Source organism: Dipodomys spectabilis, unplaced genomic scaffold (genome assembly GCF_019054845.1).
Source record: "Dipodomys spectabilis isolate Male_0828 unplaced genomic scaffold, ASM1905484v1 ptg000019l, whole genome shotgun sequence".
NCBI lineage: Eukaryota > Metazoa > Chordata > Mammalia > Rodentia > Heteromyidae > Dipodomys > Dipodomys spectabilis.
This window is the reverse complement of record NW_024870696.1, coordinates 25,791,877-25,813,030: the sequence shown is the minus strand read 5'-3', so window position 1 is coordinate 25,813,030 and position 21,154 is coordinate 25,791,877. Positions and strand designations below refer to the sequence as shown.

Below are 21,154 nucleotides of genomic sequence, written 5' to 3'. Positions count from 1 at the left end.
CCTTTGCTTATCAGAAGCTTTTTTAGCTAGCTTTTACCTACAGTTCTAGCAAGATATTTTATTCTGCTGTGTGGCATCTATTAGTCATACATGAAGTCATTTGTTGGCTCCTCATTGTCCAAAAAAGCGAATGATGCTTCTTTTATGACTCATCCTTATATATGTCTTGTCTCTGCTCCACTTCCATATTAATCCTCATCTGACAGCTGACCTATGTTCCTGCTGCTCATGGAAATCAGTTTTATTTTCTCTGTTTCCCCAGATGTCATTAAAAAATAAATCTGCTTCTCTTTCTTTTGTTTTACCTTTATGTCTGTTCTTGGGATTATTTCCTGGTTGTCTCTAAGCAAAAAAAAAACAAACCCTAAACTGCATGCACAGAAATTAAAATTCTTAAAATTGGTACATAGATTATGGTAGAAAATTCAATCAGGTATGATTGAAGTTTGAATTCTGTACATGAAAATGATAGGCCAGTTCTTCTTCACTTGAATGCTTAGATTATTTATATCATTTATTTTTATATGTAATTTATATTATTTATATTACTTAAAAATGAAAAGCAGCTGGGTGTTGGTATCTACCAATAATCCTAGCTACCTCAGGAGGCTGAGATCTGTGAAGCCAGTGAAGTGAAGGGAAATTCATAAGACTCTTACCCCAGTTAAGCAGCAAAATAAAGGAAGTAGAGGCATAACTCAAATGGTGTCCTATCACTTAAGTGGTAGAGATGCACCAGCCATAAGTGCAGGCTGCTGCTGGCACAACAACAATAAAAAGTGAGAACCACTGCGTCTGGGCACCGCAGTAAAGAGGGCTCCAGTGGTACCCAGTGGCACTGCCTCTAGGAGTCAATACTTACCGTGGTTGTTTTATAGAGTAATGAAACCCTGTGAATTTCCTTTGGTTTTCTTTTCCAAACATTCTGTAGCTTGGTTATGCAACTTTATGACTATAAAATAAAATGTTAAGATTAAAAATATGTATTGTGTATATATATATATATATATATATATATATATATATAGTTGACTAAAGCAAATATGAATTTGGATATACATGTATATGTTGTTATGGTATGCTGTTGGGGAAAAAAGTGAATGAAGCAAGGATGATTGGATAAGAGATTTATCAGCCCTGGTTAGCATAGGCCTCTCCACAGACTGACACTCATAACTTATCTTTAGTTGTAGTTTCTATCTTAGAGGAAGAAGATTTGTGATTCTTTACTAGTACACTATCAAAGAGGGAACGGCTTGTACAAAGACAAGAGCAAACAGTTTTCTCTGGAGACCTAAAAATAGATGATCAGGGCTAGTGCTTTGACCAGGAAGTGGGAAATGACAAGAGATAAGCCAGAAAAGAGCTTAGGAGCTTATAAATTATATTAATACACTGAGCTTCATCCAGAGGCATTAGGTACTATGAAAAAAAATCAAGATACTTCCTATCACTAGTGAATAATCCTTCAGACACGATCATCTTTTGTCTATGATAACTAATTCTAAAAACTTCTGAACACCAATGTTCTGTAAGATTGATGGTAAAGCCTAATCTGTCGCATTTTTGTAGAATATACTTAGTGTGGCTAATCATACTAATGCAGAAATTTTCATGTATTACATTATATAGTATACCTTACAGAGTATTCATTTATTACTGCAAACTCCAGAACATCTGGCACCAGGTGTTTTGAATAAGGGGTAATGGAGATTTGAAACAGCCTTAGAAACACAGCTGATCCCAGAATATAGACTTGAGTAGTAGTAAGAATGCAGTTGATGTGAGAGGTTGCAGGCACCTCGAGCCTCCCTCCTCCCTCTCCACCATGAACAGTTATTAGATTGGCGACAGAGCTTTAATAAGCAGGTGTGATGAGGAAAGAGTTGAGGACATTAGGAAGAGTGGTTGGAATTATAAAGATGAGGTGGCAGGAGGTGTTAGGAAAAAAGGTGGAAAGTAGATGAGCCATGGCTGAAGGCGTTTCTGAAGAACAGATCAACTCTCTTCCAGCGAGAAGCAGCTGGAGCAGAGGGGCCTCACTGACAATGTCAGGTGATGCTTTTCCATGAGAACGTATCTGTGGAAGAGTGAGCCAGTGTGGAATGGTCCAGGTCAGGAGCTGAGAGATATTGGTCAAATGCAGCATCTTCTCAAAGTGACTGACAAGAGGTGTTTGGTGAATGATCAGGTTTCCAGTAGAATCATCCCCCTGATGCTTCTCCAGGAGAGTAAATTCTTGGGTTCCATCTTAGACCTACTGCCTTAGAAACTCTGGAGATTGGGCCCAGGAATCTGCTGTAATGCGACTTCCAGCTGGTTCTGGTGTCCGTCAAGCTTGAGAACCACTGTCTCATGCAATGCTGCCAGTCAGTGACATGCACCAGATCACCTCGGGAGACTTCATAGTGTGTGTGTCTCTTTTAAATTAATAACTAAAAACAGCACATCACAGGCACCCTGTGATGTTTTGATCCATTTAAAGACAAAACCACATGATCTTATGTGAAATCTGAAAAGATTGGTCCTACAGAAGGTGAGAGCAGAACAGTGGTTAACATGGGCATGGTAGGTTTGTCTAGGAGCAGGGCCTAGGACGTGTCAGAGAAGGTTCTGGTTAAGTAGGTCTGCGATAGGAGTCTTGAATCCGTATTTGTATTATTTGGGTTTCTTTGGGCTTACTTTTCTTTTCTTAAAAAATTATTAGCTTGTCTGATTTTGAGGCAGTGTGTAGCCCCGGCTGGCCTCCATGTCCTCTTGCTTCAGTCCTCCCCACCTGTCCCTCTCCTCTTCCCCCCTTTAGTACTAGAATTATTGACATGAGCTGTCATGCCCGGATCTATATCATGTCTATATTTAATATTCCAGGTGTTTTTTTTTTATTGTAAAGATACTATACAGAGGGTTACAGTTACATGAGTGAGGTAATGAGTATACTTCCTATTGAACATTGTTACCCCCTCCATTGTTTTCCCCCTACCATCCCCTCCCTCCCTCCCTTCCCCGAGGTTCTTTTTTTTTTTATTGTGATTAAGTGATTACATAATTTCCGGAATTTCACAGTATTGTGGAATAATGATGCTCATTTAAAGTCACAAGTTCATTCTAACTTTCCTGGAGCAAATTGTCTATCACAGTCTGTAACGTATAACGGTGTTCACATGTTATATACCATATATGTGATCAGCAGCATGGGGATATTTAGTAGTGGTTCAACCAGATGAGTGGGAGTTCTTTGTTTCTTAAGTCCTGTTAGTTTTGTCGCATCTCCTAACATTTTGGATTTAGCATCCACTTATCAGGGAGACCATGTCCAGGTGGTTTTTTTTAAGTCCAGATCCAGGCTGGCCTTGAACTCAGATCCTCCTGCCACAGTCTGGCTGCAGGTCATCCTGGTGTAGCTAATGGGCAAACTAATAATCAGAAACCATGATACTGTTAATGAGTGAAGGCATCCACAACTTTTTAGTCCTAGACCACCATTCTGCTTTTGAGGAAAACATAGACCCTGAGGACAGTCCAGCAAAGGAACTGTTTGGCTAACATAGGAAATAATAGCAACCTCTGAAATTTGAAGGGATATAAAGTTTCTGGATGAATTCAGCTGTAGCCAGAGGATATTACTTTTCCAAGGCAGATCTGGTATGAGCTGGAGGACTGTTGGCTCATCTGGATACAGCCAGCCATGACGTGGTTTATTACCTAGATTTCTTGGTGAAAATTTCTGTGTTAAGGGGCCGTCATTTGCCCTCCTGGGTAGTGGCTAGGGGCTGGGGAATATATTGTGTCCATGTCTATACATTGTGTATGTGCTGTAACTGACAACGACAGAAGTCCTAGGTCTTTCACAGCAGAAACATACTCTTCAGGTTCTTCAGACCTGCAGTCACCAGATCAGATCACAGATCACAGATCACAGGGGAGTGTGGCTTTCCAGTGTGTGGGGACTACATTCTTCTTTCTGATTGCATAAGAGCTTTGAGGGCCTGGGCCTATCATAGACCATTGCATTTCTAGTCCTTGCCAAACGTACTGCTGGTTTTTATTCATCGTTTATTGAGTCACCGATGGACAGTGCATCATACATGGAAACAATTCTCTCCATTCCCCCTCTTCTTCTGTGCTTGAGAGATCACAGTGCCCTGAGGAGGCTCAAGCCTGGCTTTCAGTTGGTATATCCCCAAATCCCTCTACCTTCCTGATGTCAGAAAAAAAAAAAAAAAATCATGGCATTGATGACAGTATTCAAGTGAAACCTGAAATGTATTGCAAGTGGAAAGCTTATAGTTGGCATAGAATTTTTTCTTCCTCAGACCTCATATTTTAAAAGCTCTGCATTAACCTTTAAAAACATAAGAGGCATTGATCTATTAAATTATAATTCATTATGATCCTGTTGATATTTAAGTGGTACTGGCAAGTTTCTCAGATGAAAGAATCTAAGGAAGAATTACATATGCCATCCTATGTCTTTTTTTGTTTATTTGTTTGTTTGTGTGTGTGTGTGTGTTTTGTGGGTCGGTCATGGGGCTTGAACTCTAGGCCTGGGCACTGTCCCTCAGCTCTTCAGCTCAAGGCTAGTGCTCTACCACTTGAGCCACAGCGCCACTTCCGGCTTTTTGCTTATGTGGTGCTGAGGAATGGAACCCAGGGCCTCATGCATGCAAGGCAAGTGCTCTACCACTGAGCCACCTTCCCAGCCCACCATCCTATGTCTTATCAAACAGAGCTCCTCGTCTTTGCTGGATGATTTCTGTTTATTCACTTACTTATTTTTACCATGGGGAGTGGTCTCACACACTGAGAACTAAGGACATCTCTGCTATCTGTAACATAGATACGAGTTATTTTTCACTAAGACAACATGGAGCTCTAGTAATAAAATGTCAGAATAACTTGTCCTAAGTAGTCATAATACCTGTTTTCCTTGCGGAAGTTCCTATAAATACATTAATACTATAACTATAATATGCTAGCAGTCATTATAATGCCTGAAACCACATTCCACAAAGGAATGTGGTCCATAAGTCTTTCAGTTTCTCAAGCATATCCTACCTCTCACTTTCTTAAGAGTGGTTCTCTTCTCAATCTAAAAAGCAATATATGCTTTATGGTTTAAGAAATATTTTAGTGTGATTTATCCCACATTATAGAAGTACTTACAATAGCATTCACTGAAGTCTGTAGGAAAAAATATTTTGTTTTTAAAAAGATTGGCTAATATGGTAAATGGTAATATGGTAAATGCATAAAAAATAAATACGAAATCATAGGACTAAAAGAGACCTTAAAAGGGCATTTAAGAACCTCCAAGCATTTTGTCTGAGCACAGTCTCAGCTTTTCTACCTGTTCCTTAGGCAGTGTTTCTCAAACCTTAGCAACGGAATCCTCTGAAAAACATTTTTAAAAGAGAGATTGCTAGACTTCTCTGTAGCATTTGTGATATGGTAGATCTGAGGTAGGGTCTGAGAATTTGCATTTCTAACACGTTCTCATTGAATACTGTTGTTATTGTACCCTGTACTACACTTTGACATCTACTTCCCTAAGCCAAGAGACATTGCATACTTTCCTACTCTAAAGTCAAGTTTTCCTTGTTAGTGGCTCTCAGATTTGGATTTTTTCAGACCTGGAACATTTCCAAAAACAACCAAGCAATCAATGGCATTGAGGATAGCCATAGTAGTTTTGCCAAATGAGGACATTAGAAAAATTGTTTTCTGTCATCACTATTATTTTGTTTAAAAAAGATACTTAGCCAGCAGCAGCAGCATTTAATCACATAACAATGGACTGTCTCTTTAGTTGAAAATTCAGTTTCATCCAAACCTTCGTTTATTGCTCAACATGCCAAGAGCACAGGCAGGTGCGAGCAAAGCAGCCGCGTCCCGTAGAGATCTGCACGGTTTTCTGCTTTTCATTTCACCGTGCACAGGCAGTTCAAAACAGTCTGTGAGGAAATGCTGCCCCTTCCCCAGGGTGGGTCATCCCTGCCGAATCTTGGTCCAGACTACTTGAGATGCCCTGTTTGTTCTCATTTTTTCAGGAAGTAGTAAAGTTCCACCCTAGCAGCACCAGCTTTGAAATGGTGATCTAAAACCAATTAAGTTACACTTGATTATGGGATATCTTGTTTTGTTCAAATTTAAAATAGAAAGCATATGTTAGGTTCTATAGGTCAAAGAGGAATGTAAACCATTTTAAATTTCTTTACTCTTAATAGTGATTTTTATGTATGTTTTAAAAAATGATAGATGAAAATACACCAAAGGTTTTTTTTTGTCAGTTGTGAGACTTGAACTCTGGACCCTGGGTACTGTTCCTGAGCTCTTCAGCTCAAGGCTAGCTCTCTACCACTTGAGCCACAGCACCACTTGTGGTTTTCTGGTGGTTAATTGGAGATAGGAGTCTCACAGACTTTTCTGCCTGGACTGGCTTTGAACCGTGATCCTCAGATCTCAGCCTCAGCCTCCTAAGTAGCTAGGATTACAGGTGTGAGCTACCGGCACCCAGCACAAGATTTTTACAAAAGGAGAAAAACGCTTCTTAATTGTTTGGAGAAATAGTCTAACGTTTGTACCACTTGGGCTCAAATAGATAATGCACATTTTAAAAACAATTAACTATCACAATTCACAAATGTAGAACATTGTGATCTATTTTAAAGGAAAAAAGCCAAAGTTTTTTCATAACATCGAGCCAACATAATATGAATAAGTAAAAAGTAATTTTATCTTCATGGATGACTTAATTTTAAGTTAATTGTAACACATTTGTGAGTATTATTTAATTTCATTCATTCACTGTTGTGTGCAGTAATTTTACTGGGTGCTATTATGAGGATACGAGTACTATAGAGTTTGTACTGTATAGAGTTCCTGCCTTTGACAAATTGAGTTTGGATGGGAGAACAAGGTAAATGTAACATTGTGTCAGTATATGAGGTGAGTATAGACTGAAGTACAGAAAACAAGAAGTGTCAAAGTTGAATGAAAGGCCTCGGGACTGTGGCTAAAGCGACCAGGGGCATTTGATGAATAAAATGGTGCTAGAAAAGGGTGAGGAAGCATAAAACTTGATTTTTTTATATGGAGGAGAACATGGCAAAGCTAGTGTTAGTTGCCACTGAGTTATTTAATTCTGATGGAAGTGGATGGTTCCTTTTGTAGAGTGTAAGAGATAGATACAGAAATGTATGGTAAAGCTAGATTGTGGAGGCTTTAGAAGATTTGTTTTTCTGAACATTGGGATAATGGTGATAAAGTATCAGCTGAGCAATATATGCCAGATTCAGCCCTTGTCTACATACTTCCTTGAAAAGCTTCTGTCTCCCATTTGTGCATAAGGAGAGTGAAGTTCCTGGGGTGGCAGGACCTGACCAAGCTTGCAGCACAAGTGAGCGGGCACAGCTGGTATTTACACCTAAGTAGAACTCAGTCCAAGTGTGCTTTTTTCTTTTTAAACAGGAAATTAAAACCAGAATAGCCCATAGTTTTCAATTCAAGGACCAATTATTGACTTACTGATAATATTCTAAGATTACAACTAAAGAGATAAAAATTTCTGTGATGGTTTACCGATGTCTGCCATGCATAGAGACTGAAGGTTTGTTGATATGTACTGTACCCATTGGCTACTTTGACTATAAAACAGCCTTCAGTTGAACAGAGCAGTAACCCAATGACGTAGTGTTCCCAATTGTGAGGCAAGCAGGGGCGTGTAAGGTGAGTAGATAAGAATAATGGAACAGGATTGTTAGGTCCACCCAGAGAAATGGCCTCTTGCCTTACTCTCCCTGTGCCCACATGTGGCCCTTCCCTAGAAGTCCCCACCCAGGACCTGTGTAACCCAGGTAATAGAGCACCTGGCGGCAGGCCCCCAGTTTCAGAAGTCGTTGCTGTGGCCACAGCTCCTCCCCACCCTCCTTCTAGATAGTCACCCCACTTGCTGCTTTCCCTTCCCTTTGCTTTCCTCCCTTTTCCCTTCCCTTTCCCACCCCCGGCATCCACTGAGAGCAGTATGCTCCCCCCGCCCCCCCACAGCCGTAGACTCTCTTCTGCCTGAACCATGTAGCGGTCTCCTTTTGGTGATCCTTACAAAAATAATTAGAACAATTAGAATAATGGCAGCATGTGATCTAATCCTCTAGTCAGACATCTTACGATCTTCTGGCCTAAAATGCAACCATTTAGAAATAATCTTCAAGTAATCCCTTTCTACTCTAAATACAATTCTCAGATAACGTCTACCTCCTCCATTAACCTCTATGCTCTATGAGAACAGTGACTTGATATATTTAGCACTAAATGTCCTTTCCATAATCAATTGCTATTGAAAGAAATGATAAATTTTTTTGAAGTCTTTCCATTTTTTTACAAATGGTAAATATCATTCTTTCTGATGGATGAGTAGAATTCTACTTTCTTGATTCATTTGTCCATTGAGGAGCATCTGGGTTGGTTATGTTGCAATTAATATGGTTGTGCTGGTGGCTTTAGTGCGGCCTTGTTTGTGCTTTACTGGATAAATGCCCAAGAGTGGGATTGCTGGGTCATAGGGTAACTGTTTAGTTCTTTGAGGAACCTCCATACTGCTTTCCAGAGTGATTGAAAAGCTTATATTCCAACTAACAGTGTAATAGAATTGCCCTTTGGCCACAGCATTTGTTATTGTTAGTTTTAAGCAAAGTAAGGGAGACCTAGAGAGCATAAGTTATATGATTTCTGTCATTTGTGGTAGCTAGAATGTGCCTATAAATCTACAAGTAAACACACCGGGTGGTAAGCATGGGGTTATAAATGAATTACCGGGAGGGTAATATACTCCGTGGAGAGCACAAATGGTATAATTCTTTCAAAAGATGAATTCAAAGCCCAAAAAGTACGTACCAGGGATGGGGTGCTTGCAAGAGGGGAGGGTGGAGTCAAGGGAGAGAGGCGGAAGAAGGAAGGGGAAGAGGGGAGTGCAGGCAAGAAGTTGTTGTCTATACCACCGAGTTGAGAAACGTAAGGGAAGGGGGGGGGGTCAAAGGGCTGAAGATGTCAAAGGGTGACATTGTACACATGAAATCAGAAAATCACGATAATAATAGTGCTAAGCCAGGGGCTGGGTGCTTCCAGGCAGCAAATGCATCTGGTACTGGACTGCTGGGTTTGAATGCTAGCTCTGCTGCTTGCTGGTCAGTTCAACTCTTAAGCCCCAAAAGCTTCATCACAATGAGGGTAATATTAGTACTGTACTTGTCTCCAGCGATAGTGCAAGATGTAAATTACTTGATGTATATAAATCAGTAAACATTCAACAGCAATTAAATGTTGGTTGTTATCTTTATAATTATTGTCATAATCTATGATTTATCTTTTACTTCCATTAGAAAATAAATATATTAGGGTCAGAGTGTGTCAGACTGTTAGAATCTTTCACAAATTGTATTCCAACTAAAGAAAAACTCATAAGGATCATTTCATGGTCAGAATCATCTTCACTCTGTCTTTATCATATAAAAGGTACACAAAGATCTGGTCTCAATTTTTTTAAGTAATAAAAGAGTTTTTTTTAATTGTTCTGTGAAGTCTTTTTTTTTTTTTTGTCAGCCGTGGGACTTGAACTCTGGGCCTGGGCGCTGTCCCTCAGCTCTTCAGCTCAAGGCGAGCGCTCTACCACTTGAGCTATAGCGCCACTTCTGTTTTTTCTGGTGGTTATTGGAGGGAGTCTCACGGTCTCTCCTGCCCGGGCTGGCTTTGAACTGTGATCCTCAGATCTCAGCCTCCTGAGTAGCTAGGATTACAGGCGTGAGCCACCAGCGCCCGGCTTTGTTCTGTGAAGTCTTTAAGGATTGAAAAATAAACCAGAACTAGATTCTGGCCTCAGCCCTAAACTTGCTTCTCATTTTTTTTTGTGTTTTGTTTTGTTTTTTGGTCGGTCGTGGGACTTGAACTGTCTGGGCGCTGTCCCTCAGCTCTTCAGCTCAAGGCTGGCGCTCTACCACTTGAGCCACAGCACCACTTCCAGCTTTTTCTGCTTATGTGGTGCTGAGGAATGGAACCCAGGGCCTTGTGCATGCGAGGCAAGCACGCTACCACTGAGCCACCTTCCCAGCCCGTTTTTGTTTTGTTTTTACTTTTTTTTTCTTTTCCATCCTCTCTTCTTGTAAACTTGTTACTTGCAACATACTTGTCCCCTGTCCCCTGCAGCAAAATGAAACTTGGATTTTCCCATGGTAAAGAGGAAAGGCTCACTGAGCTAACTGAAGGGAGTGCATGTTATATCCAGGCAATCAGAACTTCTTTTTGCCCTCTGTGAATTAAAAGTCAAAATGTTCCATCTCTGTATCTTTAATCTCTAGGGGTCCTTACTAAGGTGGTCTTAAGTAATACCAGCATTTTAATATAACAGAACAGGATTATTTCTTGGCACTTTACCATAGTAGAGAAATGACTGGGCTAGTTAGCAGGAGTCCTTGAAATCCAGAGCAACACTAGCAACCATTTATCCATTATGCTTTTCATAGTAGATACCCACATACACTAGTTTTCTTGAAGACACTTACATTTGCTTTTTAAAAAACTAACTTCTTATAGGGCATGAAAATATTTGTTCTGTACTTAAAGTAAATATTTTACAACTGAATGAAGGTGATTAAGAATGAAGAAAGGATCCCAAAGTCATAAACCAGGAAAAAGTTAAAAGTCTGGCTCATGCAATCTAAATTAGATAAGATTATGCCACTCAGTAGAAAGAAATGTATAGCTAAAACATTAACCTCTCTGAGTTATTACTTAAAACTAAAAAGTAGATATTCTCACTGTGCTTTTATTCCTGGCAAACTTAAAGTTGCAACGTACCTAAACTGTTGATCAACTTAATCAAATTCATCTTTTTAATCATTCATGAGACATTACTGCTACTCATGTGTTGGTTTCACGGTGAGCATTGTGAATCTCACTACTGTTCTCTGTCCATTATCAGCACTTCTGTTTTAGCCATACAAAGTAGAGGAATAATGTAACAAGTCCAGAAAATATTAGGTCAACTGATTTCAAGAACAAATATACTGAGGTTTTGAAGGTTATTTGAAAATGTTAAGCTTGAAAGGGCTTTCGTCTTCCAGTTCCGTACGCCTCCATTACTGTGTTGGTGCTCATACTGAGTAAGCAAGATTCTGCGAAATAATTTTGAAAGATATGATAACAGTTCCCATTTCCTGCTCTTGTTTAGCCTGAATCGTCATTCAGCCACAAAGGTGGTAATTTGACCAAAAAATTAAAAATATTGTGCAAGTGTTTTATCCATAGCAAGTCATGACTACTTTTCTCGGCTTAATAATAAATGGAACTCAGGCCTGATAGGGCAGCACGGCTCAGCTCTGTAATCCTAGTGTGCTGGAGGGTAGTGAGGCAGAAGGAGCTGGAATCCAAGGCTAGTGTGTGCTACGTGCATATGTAGGAAGACTGCATGAAAAACAAACAAACAAAAAGGAAAGTTAAAATCCAAATTACCATTACCACTTTAAAATCCTGTGGCAGTCAAATGTGTACTTGCTATAGTTAGCACAAAAAATGACTACATGTTTCACTCAATTTAAAAGAGAACTCTTTCATGGGATTCATTTGTACGAATACTTTGATCTCATTTGCTGACTGATTTTCTCTTTTATGCATGTAATGTCAGTATGGGCTAGAGCGTGAGCATCTCAGCCTGTTTTTTTTTTTTTTTTTTTTGTTTTTTATTTTGTCGGTCATGGGGCTCATCTCAGCCTGTTTTATGTGAACTCACCCGTCAAAGAGCCCAGCAAGGCAAATTATTTTCCCATTTAGAAATGAGCAACTGAAGTGCAGAAGAAGAAGGCAACTTAAGTTATCTAGCTGTATCAGGACAGAATACAGATTTGAAGCAGGCTGTCCAGGTCAAGAATATGACTCTAACTCTACTTTCTCTGCACACTTGAACTCTAGACTTCATTGATAGAATGAGAACAAGACTAAAATAAGTGTGAAGGAAGATAGGACAAGATAGTGAGCCAGGATATTTGCCTTCTCCCCAGAACAATGAGATTATGTGGATATTTACTTATATTTATTTATATTTTACTTATATTTAACTTATATATTTGGCCCCTTAATTTTAGATGAATATGTAAAATCAATTAATTTCTTAAAATTTGCTCAACAGGCTGTACACTGTCAGCAGCGAGAGGCTTTGAGCTTTAGTGGGGAATGAGGGAAGCTTGGAGGCTCCAGGAAAGAGTAGGGACTCTTCTGATTTCACTGGACTTAAGTCAATATTTATTAAGTAACAATGTATATATAGTTCTCATTCCCCTCCTCATTTAAAAAAAAAATCGCTATTTTTGGCTTGAACTCAGGGCTTGGGCACTGTTCCTGAGCTTTGTCATTGAGGCTAGCACTGTAACTTTGAGCTACAGCTGTACTCTGATTTTCTGATGGTTAATTGGAGATAAGAGTGTCATGGACCGTCCTGCCCAGTCTGGCTTTGAACCACAATCCTCAGATCTCAGCTCCTTGAGTAGGTAGGTTGACAGGTGTGAGCCACCAGCGCCCAGCTTCATTTCCCCTTTTAATGGTTCTGTGTCACATGATTAACAAGATCACACCTATTTTCTTGTCCCTCGTGTTCCACATCACACTGCTGTGGGAGCATTGGGAACATCTGTGATGTTTAGTGTAAGCTCCTGGAAAGCAGGGATCATACCTTATTCTCGTGTCCCAAGAACGTGAGCACCCGATTTATCAACAACCTGAGTGATCATTAACAAATGGTTATAGAAGGGAAGGAAGGAAGGAAGCATGCAGGCAGATAGAGAACTGCTGTTCCTGACCTCTGGAACATGGGGTCACTGGGTTTAATGACTTGAGACATTTAAAATATATTTAGAGATGTTAATTCTTGGATATTACTTTGGTCTTAGGGCAATCAAACAATGTTTGAGGCCCCCAGTAAGCAAATAACATGTGCATCGTCGTGTCTTGTAGGTCACCGTTCACTGTGTTAGGTCATACTGCCAGGGCTTTGGCCGTATTCTGGTGACACTATCTGTAATGGAGGAAAAATATATTTTCTTTCGTTTATAAAGAGTGTCTACATCCATTGCCACAAATGGCTGAAACATCCAAATTTCCACCATACAGTGAAGATACGGGTAGAAGTCTACCCTGGAAAATTGGACAAATGGAAAGTGTACTCACTCGACATCCCAGATAATATGTCCTGCTCCCCTCTCCTCCTGCTACCAGACTCTCAGATTTCACCACAACTTAGCTCAAACCTCTTGTGCATTGTGGACCTCTAGTTGTGGTGGATACGATGTTTGTTTCTATGGACATTAATGTGTCAGTTTTCCCATGTCATTCTATAGTTCTGCTTTTAAATGTGGGTAAACACGTATGGTGAACATTCTTGTTTGGTGGATTTCAGTCTTTACTGTCCTTGTCATTTTTGTTCAAAACCCAGCCTATTCCATCAGTGATACTTTTTACCACAATAGTGGTCTGTGGGAGTAGCAGCTGGAATGAGCCTACAGATGAGCCTACAGCAGGTACTTGAAACAATTGCTCTTCCTTGGAAACTGCTGACAATGTTTCTGCCCCTACTTCCACCCTATTACCCACTGCTCTGCCTGCCACTGTCTTATGACGACAATTGAAGAGAGCATAGAAGAGAAAGTGCCAGAGTGAGCGTCCATCTCATTGAATTCTACCCGGTTGTACTAATGCATTATGCCTAGAGTCTATTATGTAACACATGGTCATCCTTGTAAGGAGAATTACTGACCCCTTTGGGCATTGACCTTAAAAATGCAAATAAATCTACTGGGTGAATGAATCACAACTGCAGGTTTAAAACAACAAAAAATCATTTCTTTGCTTGGAATATCAACCTGCAAACTCCTCTGTGCAAAGTTCTTCCCTTTGCTTGTTGCACATTAACTTTTTGGTTACTGAACAATCACTATCTGAGAGCTAAGATGGGCTGTATGAATGACAAGGCAAAGAACATTATAAAATGCTGTGCTGCAGTAGCACACCATATAGCTTTCTCTGAGGTCCATGTAATGGTAGATTTGGTAGACTCTAGTTCTTTTAACAAAGAATCTGTTGTTCAGCGGTTGCATGGTGACGTCCTGTAATAGAAGTGCAGACTGATGTTGATGTCTCAGGCGAGGGGTCCTTTCCCTAGAGGCTGATTAACCTTGCTGCGCGTCTGCTGTGCTGATAGACTTTGTTGGCATGGCACCCTTGAAGGCATTCGGTTTATCTCCGTTCACCCTCTCATTTGAGGCATGATGTTATGCCCTCTTCGCTCTCCTGTTGGTGTTATTCTTCTCTGGGGTCAACTGTGTTTACTAGAAGCCTGTCTCCGTGGTTAGGGCTGGATAAGATACAGTGCTTATAAAGGAACTTCATGGAGAATTCTGGAAAAGATGGTGAGTTTTACACCATGAAGTAAGTGCTACAGGCTGATCATTTGAAATCATGGAAGCCCCTAGAAGTTACCCATTTCCTAGCACTAGAGTCAGATGAGGCTCCTGGGAGATAAGAGATCTCTGCTCCAACTGTTGGAGGCCAGATTTAAAAAGATAGCTAGAGAGAATGCAGCATTCTAACAGAAGAAATGACTCGTGTGCTGAGAATCTGCCTGAGATTTGATATAGTAGAGATGCAGTAGCATTCGGCAATGCCGATGACCATGGAGAAGTAGGTGGAGATTGGAGGGTGGTCTGAGGCCAGCCCTGTCAGAAGTGTGGGACTGTCCAGAAACACACTAAAAAGACCAAAAGGCCTTGCAAGCATGAGGCTCTGCATTTAATCTCCAGTACTTAAAAAAAAAAAAAAAAGAAACTAAGAAATAATATCATCTGCCTGTGCCATGAAGTGTCAGAGATCAAGAAGCCAAAGAGCACTGCTCAAAACCTGGTTTCTGCATTAATATTTCTTGGTTCCAGGTGTGGAGTGGATCAAATGCTAATTCAGGAGCACATCGTGGGATAGGGAAGTCCAGCTCCTCGCCCCAGTCCTCATGAGGTTGTCTACTGCGCCAGGCAGTTTCTCTACCCTTGGTAATCCTCACAATTGGACTATTGTTATAAAAACTTAGCAGGTACCTACTCCCTTTCCTGTAGCTATAGAACACATTTTATTCTTTTCAGTGACTAGTAAACCTCTATTCGATCTTTTCACTAAAGCTTGAAGCTTGAAACAGAGGAATGAATTTCCAGCAGGACAGAACTTATCTTACTCTAGCTAAGCTAGAAATAGTGCAAGCCTGGCATTTCTCCCTCAGTCCAAAGTCTCTAAGCATGCACAAGTGATGAGTACAAGAACGTAGCTGAGCTTTTAATAACTATTACTTGAACTTGAGTTCAGAGGCGAGAGTTTAAAGTTCAGTGTGCATCACATTGTGCCAGATGAGCTTTCCTCAGCCTGCGTTAGGATCTGGGGTGTGAGACAAGTTCCGGAGACCAGGGGTCCTGAGCCCGGCTGCCAGGCTCTGTCGTCAGGTGACTCGAGGTCAGATCCTTGGTGGTCTTCCTGTCAGCTTTGTGACCTCAGAGACATGACCTTCCTCTCCCTTTCCCCGCATGGAGACTCGATAGGAATTAAATGAGACAACGCACATCCAGAGCCCTCTGAGGGCCAGAGGCCCTGGCGTATGTCTACAATCACAGCTGCTTGGGAAACACGTTAGGGGGATCGATGACTGGGCCCAGCATAGGCTGGGCTATGTCAGTGAGGCTGCAGTTACGGGCGCGTGGCCACGTGCCTGTCCTCCGAGCCCCAGGACGGGCATAAACAGGAGAGCTGTGGTCCAGGCCTGCCCGGGCAGGATTCCAGCACTTATCCCCAAAATATCTAAAGCAACACTGACTGCGGTATGGTTCAAGTGGCCGTTCACCGACCTAGCAAGTGTTAGCTTCTGATCTCCAACCCCAGTGAACACAACGCAAAGTAGAAAGAACCAAGGGGTCCCAGGGGAAGGAACGAGAGGGCAGCCCTGTGGAAGGTCTGGGACGGCCGTCCAGATGAGCGGCTGCTCCTGCTGCAGCTTGGGGACAGTTCTCACAGTCGGGCTGGCAGGTGAGACCCATTTGGGGTGGATGACAAACCTACGAAACAGGAGACTATTTCCAAGACAATGGCTTGTTTTGTTCTATTTTATTTTTTACTGAAGCAAAGATACCTGTCTTCTACAGAACCCATTTAATGCAGAGGTTCTGAATTGGAACTTTGTTCTCGCTTAAAGAAAGGAAGATCCTATCAGAAGCAATTTAAAGAATAGGCTAATACCTTGACAAATTAATGTACTCAGAAAAGCAGTAGGTATTTCACTTGTCTTCTGAAGAACAAAGGGTAGTGTAATGTGGCTTTCTCCTTTAGCGGGGTGGCAGAATGTTTTTCTCAACCTTTTTCTCTTATTCATTTTATATTTGCTACCTGTTAAAATAGAGAAAAAGGCTGCTTAGATTCAAAGTCAGTAGGAGAAACTAAAGTTTAAATATTAACGGTAAATAAAATTGGAAGCACTTTTTCATTCATGAAATATCCTTGGGGTTATACTTATCTGCATTTAAAATTGAGAACTATTTGCATTGTTTTTTTCTCTATTTATAACCTTTCATTTCTACAGTACGATACTGAGGCATGGTCTACTGATTAGGACTTAAGGCAAAGACTTTCTTGATGAGTCAAAATTCTCTCCACAGTACATTTGAGTAATTCCTGGAAAGTTCCCCAAATTTCTAGTGATATTTAGTGACACAGTAATGGGATCCAGGTAATGAACTGTAGGAATTACCTGTATGCTTAATGACTGTGTCACAAAATACCAATGAACAATGACCCCAGCATTGTCTGTTCACATTAGGTCTTTCTAGTTAAACCTAATGTTATTTTTGAGTCCCTGACTTTCAAGTGTCATCCAAACAAGGGTACAATTATTTAGGAAAAGATGAAAAGAATATATTTCTGACCTAAAGAAAATCAAACAAAGAATTATTTTTCTGTCTAAACTGACATCTAAGGAGGGATTTTTCCCTGGCTCTTTGGGAATGACAGTAAGTCAGATAATAAGCATTTGTACAGTTAGATGTGTTATGAGAAGGATGAGTACATACTAGTACTTCCCAGTTCAAGTGCAGTGTTCCAGCCCTACACACACCGCCGTGGCAGGCTGATGGGCATTTGCCCCCTCAGGTATAGAAGTGTTAGATTCAGGTTGCCCAGATCAAAATATTCTGCTTATTCAATCAGCAGATCTGTCAAAGACACTAGGGAATCCCCTGTGTTTACGGATGACAATATTGCTGTTTTATTATTTTGCACATTTCCAAATGAGAGCATGGGAGGCTGCTGCAGGCTGTGAGGTGTCACAGCGGCCGCCCTGCCTCCGAAAGCTCATGTCGGGGAGGCGGCAGTGAGTCCGAGCCAGGGAAGAGCGGAGGCTAGAGGGTTTTCTGATTTTTTATAGCAGCCATCAAGGATAAACAAAACAAACAATACATACTTAATCTCAACTTTGTGATTTTGAAATTTTTAGTTCATAATTAGCATTACATTTTTAACCAGAGAAAAGTGTTTCTATCTCTTACACAGATTCCAATTTTCCAAAAGAAGTTACATTAAAATGCTAATCTCTGATGGCTTGGTTTTATTTCTTTGAAAGCATCATTCTTGTTCAAGGCCCTGAATTCAAACCCTCATATTGATAAAAACAAAACCAAATGATTCTTAGGGGTAGGGCTGTAGCTCAGCATGTCTCCAGCATACATGTGCATGTACATGCATATATACTCTCTCTAACCCTCTCTCTCTACCCCCTTCTCACACACACACACACACACACACACACACACACACACACACACACACACACAAGTTCCATCCTGTTAATCTCCTATATTTTAAATTACAGTTGCAAGATAATATTTCTTGCTCACTAAAATAAGTTATTTAAAAAATCTTAGGGTTCGGCTGGGAAGGTGGCTGCCGTCCTGTGACATCAGAAATGCCAGGATAGAGGAAGACTTCAGTTCTGATACTGGATATAGCCATGCCACGTCTTTGCCTCCGTTTAACCAAGTTCTTCTTGTGAAACCCCGAAGGGAAAGATTTACTGACTGGTAGAGTCACTCAAGTGATAGCACATCTACCCAGCCAGCACCAGGCCCCACAAGTTCAAACCCAGTACCATCAAGAAGAAAAACTTCCAAAAACTAAATACCTTCTGACTATATACACATCATATTTTAAGTATCCACTGATGGGTGGATAGACAATAAAGCCTCTATTTCCCGACCATTGTGAACAAACAAGGAAGTGCAGATAGCTCTCCAACATACTGGCTCCATTTCTTTTGGTTATGTATTTCTTAGAGTTCTATTTTAAGAAATCTCTGTAATCTTTTCTGCATTGGCTGTACTCATTCCATTCCCACCTCCTGAGTAGCTAGGACTGTAGGCACAAGCCACTGCTGCCCAGATCTCGTTGCTTAGACACAGCTCCTTCAGCTGGATTTGCTGTCTGGCTAGCAGGACATCTGTAGTGAAGTAGCCCTGGTGCAGAATCAAAACATGATGTTTTTCAAAATTTACTATTAATTTCAAGACAGTGACAGTAGACTGTTAAACGAAACATAGGGATCTAAGCGTGTGACAGCAAAAACATCACAGTAGGCATATAAAGCCATCTCCCTGAGCTGCAAGTTGGTCCTTTCTTAGAAATACAGGTATTCAAGGTTCAGTATCATATTATTGAAAAACTAATAAAATTGGACCACAGTCAAGTTCGGATTCGATTTGCATCTGGAAATCCACTGTATTTAATAGCACAAGTACACATATTCCATTCTGTTGCTGAAACTCCATTAACAATGAGTAAATTCTCTAAATGAGCAAGTGTCAGCCACTTGGAAGCTCATTAGGAACCCCTCCCCCACCCCAGCCCTAAATTTTAGAACCCTGGAACTTATCCAGAGGATTGGGTCCTATAGACCATTCCTCCAGAACCTTCCATATTCCTATTAGCTATTTTAGTAATTGAATTTCTGTAAAAGTCATGAACACTAAAGGCCATGTGTACAATTAATGAGATGTTTCACCCCCATAAATGAAGTATTTGATCCTTTTAAGCACTTAAGCCAAGAAACAGGCCTCATAGTGATTTTATCCAGCACTGTGGCTGGCTTTCTCATCACCCCATGTCGCCACCTACCTGGTCTATGGAGAGCCAACACCTAGTGTTTCATGCCAGGTGGTGGGGCTCATGCCTATAATACTAGTTAGTTACTCAGGAGGCTGAGATCTGAGTATCATAGTTCAAAGCCAGCCTGGGCAGAAAAATCTCTGAGAGACTCTTTATCTCCAATTAACCACTCAAAGTAGTCAAGCACTAAACTTGAGCACAAAAGCTCAGGGTAGCACTCAGGCCCTGAGTTCAAGCCGCACCTGCGTGCGCGCACACACACGTTTCTTTCACTAGCCTTGTACAGGTTACCTGTAAGATTCCGGCTTTTGTTTATAAAAAGCTTTGTGGTATGGTATGCTGGAGATAGTTTTTATGGTTTTGTTAGAATGTGGGCCTTTTAGAGTATAGGTTTCAATGGTGATTTTTTTTTTTTTTTTTTTTTGGGGTCCGGTCGTGGGGCCTGAAATCTGGGCCTGGGTGCTGTCCCTCAGCTCTTCAGTTCAAGGCTAGCGCTCTACCACTTGACCCACAGCGCCACTTCCAGCTTTTTTCTTTTTTCTTATGTGGTGCTGAGGAATCGAACCCAGGGCCTCATGCATGCAAGGCAAGCGCTCTACCACTGAGCCACCTTCCCAGCCCCCAATGGTGATTTTTTTTAAGGCTAGATTCTAGTTAATTGATCAGTACCTTAAAATATTTAATCTTTCAGAAGGAAAAGGTGCTTGAAATATGTTGGAGAAAAACACAGAATAAAATCATGAACTGTGACACAATCCTGTTTTTTTCACTGGCTAGGATATAATACCAATTAGGACCATAAATTTGAAGAATGGTAACAGGGTTGTTTGGGTGGTGATCTTTCCCTGTGTACAGCCCAGGGGACTACAGGTAAAAGTGGTGTTCTCTTAAAAAGGAAAGGAAGTCAAAGAACTAGAAAACAAAATCTCGACTCAACTAACTTGTTGAAATGCTCTGGGAAGTTTCAAGGTGACTTCACGTGGTTCTCCACCACAGGCCAACTATATAGTTATAGAAGTGTTACTAATCCTTTCACAATCCAGGAGTCTCGGTTATGGTTGAGCTTTTGAAAGATACAGGTAACTGGGCTGTGTCTCTGATCAGATAATGTTGGCAGTGTGGAGCTGGAACAGTTCCCTCTGGTGCCCAGTGGGGCCTGCCCAGACAGGGAGGTTGCTTTTCTAGAGCAGATAAGGTTTAAAGTTTGCCCCAACAGGCCTCCGTTGGTGTTACACTTTTAAGCAGAGTCCTCAGGTTTAGTTGGGTATCTCTCCCTTTCCTGTTTATCATATTTAAGTAGCACCTGATACTTTGTTTTCACTGTTTTTCTTTAAATCCACCCACTGCTCTCCATGAAGGCGTTTATTTCCCTCCCAGAAATCATAATGCAGTAGTGGGTAGGGACGGGAGGGAAAAACTGGGAGAGCAAGGGAAGGGGTGACGTTGTCCAAAAAGAAATGTACTCATTACCTGACTTACGTAACTGTAAGCATTCTGTACACTACCTTTACAATAACGGTTAAGTAAAAGAAAAAACACCTGTGGTGAGGTAGGGTGCGTTTCCCATGTACCTAAAGAACGTGCCAATTAACAAATGTTGCAATAAATGGATATGAAAAATGAAATAAGTGTATAAAAGCAAGGATGCCTGAACTATGCACGCATTTACCATTAGAGTGTTAGCTGCTTCACTTTGTACACTAGATCTCGTGCTAGTGGCAGGAAGTGAAGCTGGCAGTGCAGGCACATAGTGCAAGAAGAAATGCAAACTATATTCCCGAGATGCCCACACCTGACACAGTCCCAAGGGTCCTGAATGGGAAGTGGGTTAGCAGAGTGTGTAGAGGTTGTGGAAGCAAGGTTTGGAGAGGAGTTTGGAGGTAACAGGCAAAGAACCCGTGTGTGCGCACATGCACGTAGACACAAGGTTTCTTAT

General features: G+C 41.0%; 1 protein-coding gene across 3 annotated transcripts in view; it reads left to right on the top strand.

The window, feature by feature from the left end:
- Nme7 (NME/NM23 family member 7) overlaps positions 1-21,154 on the top strand; it is a 95,403-nt gene that overhangs the window by 72,224 nt on the left and 2,025 nt on the right. The window lies entirely within an intron of this gene.